Source organism: Puntigrus tetrazona, chromosome 6, assembly GCF_018831695.1.
Source record: "Puntigrus tetrazona isolate hp1 chromosome 6, ASM1883169v1, whole genome shotgun sequence".
Taxonomy (NCBI): Eukaryota; Metazoa; Chordata; class Actinopteri; order Cypriniformes; family Cyprinidae; genus Puntigrus; species Puntigrus tetrazona.
This window is the reverse complement of record NC_056704.1, coordinates 15,731,031-15,744,856: the sequence shown is the minus strand read 5'-3', so window position 1 is coordinate 15,744,856 and position 13,826 is coordinate 15,731,031. Positions and strand designations below refer to the sequence as shown.

General features: G+C 35.6%; 1 pseudogene; it reads left to right on the top strand.

Annotated features, from left to right (window-relative positions):
* Window positions 1-775: 775 nt before the first annotated feature.
* The window catches only part of LOC122347278, a 39,378-nt pseudogene continuing 26,327 nt past the window's right edge, over window positions 776-13,826 (top strand).

The following is a 13,826-nucleotide window of genomic DNA, read 5'->3' as shown; positions in this document are numbered from 1 at the left end:
AAGAATGTCATTTCATTGACATTGACCATAATAACAATGGATTGTACTGGTGTGAGAGTCCTGCTGAAAACAAGACAAGTAACTCCATCAGTATCACCGTGAGCTGTAAGAACATCATTGTCAATAATGTAGATTTAATGATAATATTTGTCATTGTTAACATGTGACTAACTTCACAGATCGCTCAAAAGACGAAAACACATTTACAGGTATAAGACGCAGATATAATATCTGACACTGAATGTAGCATTCTGTAACCATCCGTATAAACCTTGTTCTCCAGGGACTGTGGCCTGGGTGTCAGGGCTGTGTATCATATTGATTCTTCTGGTGCTTCTTCCTATTCTCTGGCTCTTGTTTCCTGGTTTCAGGTAGAGTATATAATTCATAACTATTTTAGGTTTTGGCAAATTGGTGGCAAATCTGTATGATTGTACAATTGCAATCCGTCCCAAAAATTGCACAAATTTATTAATAAATCACGACTGCATAAAAACTTTTTATTTGTCCGGTGAAGATTAGGTTGAACATACAGGTATATCCTATATACTACTGTTATACACACATTCCCTCACGTCATTTGTGAGTTAGTAAATAATGACAAATTATGATTTTGTATTAATCGGTTTGTGCTATTAATTTCACTGACTACTGACAATGTAAATCAAAAATTGCATTCTGTATCAAATATCTGCAATGTTTACTCATGCTTTTCAGGGAGAAATTGCATGTGTGTCCAAATAGGGCATTCAAGAGGGAAAGAGTTCAAGAGGAAATGCCTAAAACCAAGCAGGACGTGACTGAAATCCAGTGGGATCTTCCCTGGATGGAGATGGACAATTTGTTGGACGCGCACCAAAATCGTGGCAGCTGAAGTGTCTACATTTCAAATGTGGATGCTATCAGATACACATGCTATTTCTGAAGAGAAAACAGACACTGTGCTTTAAAGTGAGTCACAGGTAATATGACGGATGAATAAAGAGGCCCATCTTGATATTTACAGCTTATGGAAGTGTTTTCACACTGAATAATATGTTACCAACTTTAGATAAGAGGTCAAAGGTCCGTAAGGAATAATTATACCTTTTAATCACAAAATGGCACTGAATTGTTATTTCTGTGTGACTCATTTGCATATAGAGTAAAAGCTTGCATGAACTTTGTGTGTGTGTGTGTGTGTGTGTGTGTGTGCAATTATGGTTACAGTGCAGTGTTGACTTATAACATTTACATTTACACATTTAGCAGAAACTTTTACTCAAAGTGACATACAAATGAGGAGTGATCAAAATCTACAAAAGAGCACTGGTACACAAGTGCTATAACAATTAGTTACCCTTACATGGTTCTTTAAATTATATAATACATTTTTCTTTTCATTTTTTAATACATTTATATAATAAATCAAAAGAAAACATATACATAAATAATACAGCGAACTAGATTTAAAGGCCTTTTTGGCTTTTGTTATTTTTTTAAGAACAGAATTAGATAAATAAATAAATACATAAATACATAAATAGCAGTGATCAATCATATACATTCAAAGCTGTTAGCACTGTGACATTTGATAAACTGTTTTGAATGTCATGTCAGTGTTACCGTCTTATAAAAGTGCAGTTTAAATACAGATTGTCCTTGGTATATTATGATTTATTATGAGGCATTAAAATCATACACTTTGAAAGCAACACATTTTGAACTGCTCATCAATGTCTTTTCAGACATTCAGGACATTTTAATGCACTTGTGATTGTGAATGTTAAAATGATATATATAAATAAATGCTTTTAATGAAATATCCTTCACTCTGGTTTTAATTTAAAAGTCAGATTTATGTCTATTTTATTCATTTTGCAAACATGGGAACAAGTGATGCTTGCTATCAATGTCATGAAATCTGTCACAGAGCATTGAGAGGTGCCATGTATGAATGTAATAATTGCAATATGGCGTAGTAGATTATGTAAGATTAGTATTCACCCAGCATTGGCTGCCATTCAGAGTAATTCAGCCCCCTCTCCCCACCTCTCTAACCTTCTGTCTTCTCATTCAGACATGCCTTCTGCTTTTCTGGAGATCTGGCTTAACAGCAGAGGGGTGAGCAGCTTTCTGTTGGCTGCTCAGTAAATGATACTAACTCCACAGGGTAGATGCAGAAGAGGCTCCACCAGATCAGCTAACAATAGCACATGTAAAAATTTGTAGCAGCCTAAATGAATAAATGAAACACGTTCATTATTGTCTAATGTCATTTCTTGCGTGGTGGATAAAACAACATATTTCAAAGAATATCGGCTCCCATTAAATATGGACATATAATACTACAAAGGTCAATGAGAACTGACCTTTACCAACAATTTGGAATTACATAAGGAGGATAAAATAAAAAAAAAAATATTTTAAGTAATAGTAATAAATTTATAACCTAAAATGGTAACATCATATACGCTTTTACAAAATATCCACCGTTGTACATTGTAAAATGGTTCTGTTTTTATTCATTTAATTCTTTTGATAATAGAGTTTGTCTCTGTAAGGACCTGTCATCACTAAAGCATGTTTTACCCTTTTACTGTTCTCCAGAGCAGCTCCTGGCCAAGGGCAAATGAAGTGAAGGTGTTGTCTCATGTAATATTGAGTCCCAGGAGCTGTCACCTAAAGGACTGCATGTCCTGGTTTTGTCTGGCTTGTCACTAACAGGCTTTCAAGTGGACATGCTCCAGGCACTGACGGACCCGACTTAGAAGTAACTTTCTATACTACATTCGTCCATTTTGCAATGTACTTCTGGATAGAAAGCAAAGAGGAGTAGCACAGAAAGAACCTAGATTTTGATCCAAAAGAAAGAAAAATAAATGGGTTACACCTTATTTTAAGGTGTACTTGTTACACCTTTTACACGTAATAACTATAAATTATGCATAATTACATGCAATTAACCCTAATAAGTCATACTCTAATCCTGATCCCAACCATATACATGTAGTTAATTAATACTACTCGGTGCCTAAATGACACATTAAAAGAAAGTGTAAATAAAAAAAGAAATAAATTTAACTTATTTTAAAAAACAAACTGTTACCAGGAGTCAAGTAACTCTAGATGGCAGTATTTCTTCACGTTGTCTTAATGCTAATTCACCCATTAAAGTCAAATAGAATTACTGCAGGCAACAGTAAATCTGAACTCGAACCAATATTTTTAAAGAGAAAAACAGTTTAATATTGCACTGCTGCTATTCTAAGATTATTTAAAAAATATGGTTGATTTAGTTTGAACAGAATTTAAATAGTTACACAGAATTAGAATTAAACAGACAAACAGAATTTGCATTCATTCATGCATAATAATGTTTTCTTTCTGTTGTGTGTATCTGATATTTAATGGCACTAACATATTATTTGAAGTGCATTGCTTTTGAACGTTTTTGGGGGATGTGGGGTACATTATTAGGACCTTTAAGCCGTCCCTTGTCTCGTTCTCTCTTGTGCTTGTGTTTTAGCATGCTGCTGGCTGACAGGGGATCAGCAGCCGGTCAGGAAGGGGGTCTGACCGCCACAGTGCCCTGCCTGACTTCTCCTGCTAGTGACTGGCAGTTTGAGAGGGGCACCTTGGAGACGCAGGTCGAAGGCCAAACTACCGCCACACACTGAAAGCAGAATAAGTGTTTACAAAGCATTTAAACATTGCTCTCTCACAGACTGGACAAAACACAGAATTACTCTAATTTTAACTACAATTTAAATGAAATAAAAAATAAAAAAATTAAAAAATAAACAATAAAAAAAACCTTTTTGTTTTCAGCTCAAGATTTCGACTATAATCGTTTGATAATAAAACATAGTATTGTAACGATTCTAAAATATTCCCTTATATGCTCAACATATAACCATGGAGCTATGCTATAACCCAAAGCTGCATTTAAAATGTCTTTGGACAAGGAGTCATTTGTGCATCTACAAATGCAATTACACAAACACACCATCCTCAAAGGGCATCTCAGCTAGACTGAAACGTGGAGTCACTTTCACATAATTCCTCCCCTGGGCCACTTTATAGTTTCTGCATGTTTCTCAATGAGTCACGACTGCCTGATTGGAGATTTTGTCTGTTTTTCCTGTCGAAATAAGGTCCGGGAGACTAATTAAACCAAATTGAGCCACCTCAGACCTGACTAAAAAAGCTAAGTTTAAATGTGATACCTCTGTGTTTAATATCTGTGTCCGATCTTATTTATTTATGCTTTATTTCCCTTGAAATACCATGCACTGGTAAATGATTGCACCAATAAAACCAGGAATATGTTTTAAGAAACTGGAATCCATTTCAAATTCATATTCACTTGATTTAAAGAACCAAAAGAAACCTCTAATATATTAAGTTCGTTACCAAATATTGATTCCAGAACATGATTCTTTCATGCTAACCAGTAGTAAATAGAAGGTAAGGTTGGTGGCAAACGTAAGTACAGCTATATGAATGCACCATTTTACAGTGTTCTGTTCACATTGGCGACAGGTGAGAGAACAGATGACGAGACCTTGCTGAAGTTGCCATGGTGATCTATGCACTGAGCAAATGAGTGAAGGAGGGAGGTATCTGAATGCGCTGATGTCAGTACAGTATAGACACTCTTGTTTCATCATGCTTTGGTCTCTCCTCACCCAGCTTCATTTCAAACAGTGTCACCAACAGTGAGCACTATGCCACGCTCCAGAACCGTACATATGGCCTCTGAGCGGGAGTCCTCTACTCCTGTGACAAGCTGTGCGAAACCCCAGTACTTGGAAAGACTCTAAATAGTACAAATTCTTTTATTCCAAAGGATGGTCTCCATATTTAAAGTGTATATTTAAGTTTCTGTCATTGTTGGACTCATTTGTGGACTAAGGACTGATTGTGATTGGTTGTAAGCAGAAGACAGTGAGTAGAATGGTGAAGGTATTGTAATGTTAGGTAAGCAGCACGATAGTGAATACAATATTCCTTTTGTGCATTGTTCAGTTAACGGTCGCTATTGAATAACTTATAAGAAACAATATTGCCTTTTCTTGATTTTGAACTTTCTGTTCTTTCTTAGTCAGCGCAAAGGATCCTAAATGAGCTCATACACAAAATGAACATTTGTGCATCTTTGACCAACACAGATTAGTGTAGATTTTTTTCCTAAATGCAGTGATTTTGAATGAATCGGTTGACTGAATTATTCAATGACTCACTCATAAAAACAATAATTCGTCTCCATGTTCTGGTCTCCATATTCAGCCAAAATCACTTAAAATATCAAACTCAAAAAATAAACTTATGTTAGTAATAAGTAATTATTAGTATGTTGACATATTTTTTTTTCATATTTTTCATGTTTTGCATAACACAAATAATGTTTAACATGAAAACCTGTCAATTTATCTACTAAACCTCAATCCTGTGAGGGTCAATTATAAAATGCAGAACATTTTGTCCCTATCTATTCAACCAATAAAAACAAGCAAGAACACTTCGGAGCTGATTGGCACAGGTACAGCAATTTATACAACAACAAGACCTGTAATACAAATAAGATGATGATTCTATTAAGTAGCTTACATTTTAGATATGGTATTGCCTATTACTTTGTCAGTTTGTTCTTCGCCAAATAAAAAAACTAACGAAGCTACAACAGAATGACACTTGTGTATAACTGTGCATGACGTTTGTGTATAACTGTTAATGTCACGTGAAATGCCCTATTTTGTATTTTCTGGTATACATTAATAGTTTTCAAGATAAAAAAATACATTTTTCTTCTGAATAACATTTGTACTTGTTGAAAAACACTTGCTTCTCTGCTCCTGAGGTGATCTAACCTAAGAAAATAACCCAACAGAATGACCCAACAAGTTCAACCCAGTGGTTAGGTTGAAAAAAATAACCCAACGTTTTTTAGAGTGTACAGTTTTTTCGACCAACAAACAGTAGCGGTGATTTTTTCCTAAATGAATCTGTGTTTTTGAACAAACTGGTTGATTGAATGATTCAATGACTCACTCATAAAGACAGTCACTTGTCTCCATCTACTGGTGTGACAATGTAATCTGTAGACAAAACCACATAAAATATATTCAATCCACAATTTCTAAAGATCTTTCAAATGGCTTATCAAGGTTACCCTATATCCACTTTTCCACTTTATATATTTATTGTATACTTTCTACTGTAATCCATCAAGCAGCACAGTGGAGTATGTACAGCTCAGCTTAGCTTTGACGCCTTTATCCGCATTTATTTATGTAATTCTTCCCTTTGTTTATTCCTCCATCCACAAATTAGTGCCTAATACTCTTTACTTGGTTCCTGGTATGAAGTTCAGACAGGAAATGAGAGGTACTAATTGTAGCATGAATATAAACAATTAATCTGTTTAAACATTGGGCCCCTAGGATAAAAGGCATGAAGTGTTTTCCTGCACGTCTTTGTTTCACCATAAATGGAGCCATTTATTTCTGGCCTTTTTGGGCACTCGTTTAGTGTGTAAACTGGTGAAATGTATGCAAACTAATGTTGACCCATAACCAGCCGGCACGCATTGGACACTGCTTCATTACATCGTATTTGTGTGTGTTTATTAAATGAGATTCCACAAGCCACTCTCCCACGTCTTTCATTCATCCTCCCCTTATTTCTGCCCATCCAGTGGAATCTTTCTAATCACCCTGTCTCTTCTTCTCCTTCCAGATATCTTTTCAGTGGAATTAATGTGCTGTGTATATGAGAGACCACTGCTCCCCTGATTATATGTGGTCAGTGACATTACAGAGTTATGAGTGGTTCAAGGGCATGGAGAGAGACAAAGAGCCATGGAGAAAGGGAAGAGGCACAATTATGGAATTAAAAAACGCTTTCTAGAAATGAGAGAAAATTAATTGTTGGAATGAAAACGAGGGTTTAATTCTCTAGGGAGCTACTGGTACATTCATTATTAAATGTAGCTAAACATATTCTAATGCTGTGAAATTGTTGTTTTCTTTCTGCAAGGTTACACTACATCCAATTACTGCACTTCTTCCATTAGTAACTAGTGAAACTCGTGAATATAAGTATAACATATCAGCAGAGGTCTCAGAGGACTGGTAACCCAAAGTACAAGAAAACCCATTTACATAAAAAAAAAGTTTTGTACACAACGTAATAAACAAATGGGTATTCCCAATGCAATTTGCATTGACAAAACAACAGGAAGCCATTCGTTTTAAACAAGGTGTTACTTTCTGGTGTTTTCATGTGGTCAACATACTGTATGTGGCCAGTTATGCAGCCCACTAATGACCTGTAATGACCTCCTGATATCACATGAGTAGCAAAAACATACACAAACAGTGAGATTGATTTGAGCTTTCTGTAAAGCAATTAAGATAACATGTCCAATGTAAACCCACAAAGATTTTCCCTTAGTAACCATAAACCTCTTCTTACAACAGATAAAATATTTAGACAGTGTTTTATAAACAACGGAGTTGGACTGAGTGGTGACAGCTCAGTAATAGTGAACAGACGTGTCTCATAAGAAACTTCTTTGCCTTGTGATTTGCCGTACACATAGCAAAACAAACCGAAAACCTTTACACGAAAAACAAATGTGGGGTTGTGGAAAAAAACAAAACGATAACACGAAATGAAAACAAAATACTATGATATAATTAAATAATAAAACACGTTGCCATGTTGGCGCACAGCCTCAAAGCCAAACAAAAACAAAACTGCCCAGTGTAAGGTTGCGGAAAAACCATGACCGTATTTGACTGTTACATAAAAGACTAAAATGAATTAAAATAATACAAATAGCACAATAATAATAATAAATACATACAATGGTTACTTATCTTTAATCTATTACATTTATTTTTACTCTGTTATTATTATACCTCTGTAAGAAAAGGCTTACATTTGTCGAGAGCGGCTGGAGACGGGAGAATTGTGAGTGCAACGTTCTCATTGGTAATCTGTAAAGATAAATGGTGCTTCCCCTGCTGCCCTGCATCTATTAAGCTGCCTCTAACTCTGCTGGGCTTTAGACAGGCTGAAGTGAATTATGAGGCATGACCAACACAATTCACAGTGAGAGTAATACCTTCACATCACTGTCACACTGCGTGTCTGTCGAGCATTCCTTTCAACCCTTTTATTTTCTTTCCCGTTCTTGTTCCAAGCTGTCTTTCATCACTTTGTATAAATTCAGTCCCATTCTCTTCACACTTCCTTTGTGTTACCTGCGATACTCCATTTCTCGGTTCAGTTCTGTGATCAACTTGTGCGAGCTATGTTTTAAAATTTAAGCTGTCTGGCCACGACAACATCTCAGATCACACCCGTCTCTGTTCAAATCTGGGACTTTTTATTGCTGCAGTCCTTATGGCATTGCTTATGTTTGGATCTGCTCTTCATACAATGACATTATTCACATTAATGTGGGCCCCATACCTCCTTGGCCTACTTCCAACCCACAATGTTGTCTCACTTCTTCTTGATTTAACCCATAAATTTGTTCTGTTCCTATAAATTGTATAATTAATGTATTTAGCTGGATTCAGCAATATTATAATTTAATTTTAGTTTTATTTTTGACTGAATAAAAACAGTTAAATTAGATTTTTGCTATCCATTTTTTTAATTTCGCTGTTCATATACAGTAAAATGCTAATTCAGTATGAAATCTGCTATAAAAATGTTCAACTCAGTTTATGGTTATGTTCAGTTTATGGTACAAATAACTATAAAATACAATGATAATTTTTCAGAAATTATGGGATGTTTTGACAGCTATTTACTTTAACGTTTATAATGGTATATGTAATATATATTAAATATATTTATTTAAATTATTATAAACAATTGTTTTTCACTGTAAATTATGTAACAAATATATCATTTAACACTACATATTAACTTAAGACCCTAAGAACCTACGAAATGCATAGTAATTTCAGTTGTAACATCTTCATTTCTAGAAATTGGATTTAAACTAATTGAATTTGTTTGGCAGCATAATGTTTAAAGTCTGATATGCCCGTCTGTCTACGTTTGCCCCCGACTCTGTAACACCGCCACTTGTCATGTCCTCGCTCTTGTAACATAATGACTTAACACATCTCATTGCTGCATTGTCTCTGGAGAATAGATAAATGGGCCGTTTTCACTTGCCAGTGTTGCTCAGGGCAACACATTGTTAATGGCAACAATTTTCCGAGGCAAGAGGTCATGTCCGTGTTCGCAGGAACATGCAGTACACAAGAGATGACACATCTTTTCGTTAGATGCGTTACTTGTGTCTTCTAGGCTCTGTCACATTCGGACTCATCAATTTCTCAATTACGCATTCCTGGTCAATGATTTCTATAAAAACGATATCGCCACTCCTCTTATGGAAAATGTGAAGCTGCAATAACTGTACCGCTTTTGACTGGTACAATTAAAACACTGATGATTATATTGTTTTAGCATCGCACAAAGGACTTTTCACCTTTCATATTAAAAAAATAAATAAATTATTTGATTAAAGCAGTCATTATTAACAGGAAGAGGTTATTTCTATAATAGTGAGCTACAGTATTTCTATTAGTCTCATTGGCATAATTGTGCTTTATAACCTTTCTAAATGCTTCACATAATTACACAGAAATCATTGTCTGAGATTCATAATCCTACCCACTAATTACTGTATTATATTTCAGGTAATATTATTCTTAAGTATACACAGTGCCAGCTGTCTGCAGTCTGATTGTACTATGTAAATACACAGCCCTTTCGGTCTATCAAAATTCATTTCTTGACCTTTTCAGTAGAATATCAAATATCCCTATTTTTTCCTTCTTCTTTTGTAAGACACTTTCAGTCAGCGTTGTCAGTCAACGGCCCATGTATCTCAATAAACTCTAAGCTCCTCTGCAAGGAAACTCTAACGCACACGGCAATCACATTAATTCTTTTATTTATATAGATAGTGATGGCCGGTCAAAAGGATTGTCCATTATAACAATTGGATTCATTCATTTCCTCAACTCTTTTCTCCGATGAAATAAATTCACAAAACACACAAACCCATTTCTTTGCTTGACAGTGTAAGAGAAAAGTGGCCAAAGAGCTTGGATAGTTACGAAATCCTCCGTGGGGTTCTACGTAATCCTATCGAGAAACTTTAATTAGATTTGACAGCAATTATCCAAATGCCAGTGCCTCCTCTGCCAGTGCAGATCTCCTCTGTAGCCCTTAACGGCCCCCTGTCCCTCATGTGAGGCCCAAGTAATGGGGGTACTACTGTGAGACTAAGGTCAATTACTAGCTAATTAGTAGGTGGACTGTGTCACACAGAATTACAAATGTTCATACAGCGCTCAGCAAGGTTAATCATTTCTGTGTCTGAGAGCAGAGTTTGAAGGCAAGGAAAGTCTGGAAAACTCAATATCAGGGGTCATTTAAACTGTGCTTTGCATTCCACTTTAAAGCTTTCGATTTATTTTATGTCAGTGTGCATTAAACACACGTGTTTGTGTTTTCCCACTTGCCTAGAAGTTTCTAGTGTTCCACTTTCTAGTAGAACCTTTATTTGGTTCCGGTTCAGGTGTGATTAATTAGGGTCGCCCTCCAGGAACGGGTTCAGATGACTTCACACCTGATTTTTTTGCAACGCCTCATAACAGGTTAAAAGAAATTCAGCTTTTAAAAAATGTCTTGCAGTCTTTAGCTATTTCCTCTTTTACTGCTCGCCTCATGCATTCGATTATATATTCCACTGATCTTCCATGTAAATAGGAACTTTTATCGTTTGCCGCTTTAGGTATGTCTCTCGACCTTTAATTTTTTATTTCTTTTCCACATCCTATTACACTTTTCCATATTTTTTTCTATGTAAGCATGCACTATACTAATGTGTTAGACCACTGTGTTCACGTCTTGTGTTTCTTTCAATGTCATAAGTTGTTCTCTATACCAGTGCTCTTTTTTTCAGTGTTTTCCTATATAAGTGTGCTCTACATGAACTGTTGGCCTCGCATCACTAAACCTATTATATATTAATTATACACCAAAAATGATAATGCTTCAAGACAAACTGTTGTATCCACATTGCGACAAAGGGCACCGATAGGGCAACTAATCCATACAGAGGCGGAGAACATGTACACGGAACATCTCCATGGCAACAAACATGTGCATTCACTATTCAACGTCTTCTGATCCTCAACATTTTATGATTCATCTTAATGCTATTAGATGCTTGCTTTAGCTTTTGAAATCACCATATAACGATTTAGATTCAACAGAGAAATTGATTATTATTTCCTCTTGTGCTTAAGGCAAATCTCATAAAGTTGATCTTCAGTGCACAGGAAATTACTTCCTGATGTTTCCATGATTGGATGAATTTGTTTCTCTGTATTTTCAGTCAATGAAACATCTGCAACATCTGTGCACATCCCTACTACTACACATCTAATCTGCTACTGTTTTACACTCAAATTAGTTTTTTGTTCGAAGTGGAAACCTATGAATAAATTCTCCAAAATACTGGAGTACACATTTTTGTTATGTGTCCAAATGACCTGGGTAATAAAATCACAGCAGGACCAGATTCAATCACAACATGTAAAGCAACACAAATGGTCATTATAAATAAATACAGAGCATAAGCTTCCAGAATAAAACGTTGTCTTTCCAGGCAAACGTCTTAATAAATACATTGTTTTTATTACTGTACATGGCCCTAACACAATAAACAACCTCCTGTATGCACATAATTGGACACAGCTGCATTGGTTTACTGGAAAATGTACAAAAGTGGTCTTCAAAAAAACCTCAAGTGTGAAATATTTTCTTGTCTTCTCCAATGCATATTAATGGCAGTTTGAAGGACAAACTACATCTACAGCTACATCTTTCAAAACGGTCAAATTTCCTTTTCATTGCAAGCAGAATGTTAATTCTTTCCATGGCCTGTGTCACTACTAGACCGCAAAACTCCAAATGTAAATTAATCATGCATTTGTTTGCATATTTTACCTAATGTTTAATGTGCAATAGCAGTGCTGTGGCCAGAGGAGCCGAGCACGTTGGAGAAAAAGACCCGTTATTCAAAATAGCTCTGTACACACTTCTCAGTTTGACAGTATACAATTACAACACAATTACAGTGATTATTCTGTGATAAAGACTGGGATTTCGCCTGAGATTTCTACACACTTCCCAATTATTGCACCGCATCCTGAAGAAAAATCACTGTACATAGAATGTTGCAATAAAAAATATATAAATTTAGATTTTTTTTATAAGAGATAATAGATTCTGAGCTATAGTGACTATGTAAAAGGATAAACCTCCCAGCAAAAAAACATATTAATAATAAAATAAATTCTAATACATGTTTTATCCCCATTTTGTGGTTTTCAAAAGGGTTGAAGTTTTTTGTCAAAGGATATTATTTGCTTACAATGTGCTCTTGTGCTTTTATTGCTGTAAAAGGGTTATATAAAAATAAATATATTGCTTAAAAACGTCATATTGACCCTGCTTAACTGACCCCGAATGATGCAGTTTCTCATTCTGCTGTAATCCAACCAGTCCAGCCACACACGCACACACACAATTGCATTAGTGAGGCCTCTGTGACCTTGTCACATACATACACGCATAGAAGTAATTGCTTTCTGAGAGGAAGACAGGCATATATTTCCATTTGTATCTCTCCTTCCTGTTTTTCTTCACTTTCTCCCACCTCCTCATTTTGAACTCTCCATTGAAACTCAGCTTTAAAACACAGTCAACTTTATTTCAATGGTCCTGGTGGAAAAAAATGATCATGGGGTGATGATCCTGGAGGGATGCCAGGGCATATTTTGAATTTGGCAGATTGAACAATGCTACTCTGACCCACCAGGCCTCTGCTTGTCACAACAAAGGCCATTTGGAACAAGTGAGCTGCCATCCTCATATCTGTGAATTGTGATGCAGGGATAAACAGAGAGTGAAAATAAAACAGGCCTACAGAAGTGAACAAGAAAGAAGGAAGAAGGGTAGTAGATGCCACATTGCTTCTTTATAAAAAGCAGACTAAATTATTTAGGGTGTATATAGACTATTTAGGGTGTCTGGCTGGATTAACTTTCTGTTTTGACAACAATGTAGCAGATGAGGGTGAACCAAAGGACAATTGCATAATGCTGTTTAGATCTTCTTGCATATTAATAACTATACCAAACCATCTTTTTCACTCCTGCTGTTTTTCATTGTCATTCAATACATATTTATTGAAATACGGTAGATTAGTTTGCAAAATAGACGTCCCGGACAAGCTGGCTCAAGGTCAGTAATTAATTCACCAATAAGCTCCTGAGGACGTGTGAAAAAGGGCTTGATATCTCCTTCAGTCACTGACTGAAACTTGCAGTAATGTTTAAATATTAAATGTGGTACATGCTACTAAAGTAATAGATACATAATAAAGTACTGATTGTTTTTGTCTACCTGGTTTCATTGCATAAATGTATCTTGGTTCACTTTGAACATGAATTACGTCCCAACAAGTACATATTACTGCAGTCTCCAAAAGAAATGAACACTAGAGGCAGTAAAGACAAACTTTTAATTTGAAGAGTTTTGATTAATAAAGCATAATTTATTGAGAGGCGAGGAGTGTAAATATGGTTTGACAAAACAGTTTAAATCTGTGTAAAAGGAAGTTGAAATGGCATGGTTGCATTAACGACGCGCTGCGTTTATATTAGTTTTGCAGTTTTTAACACTATCTGGTAGGTTTAGGGTTGGATTTGGTGTAGGAGCATATTTCCAATATT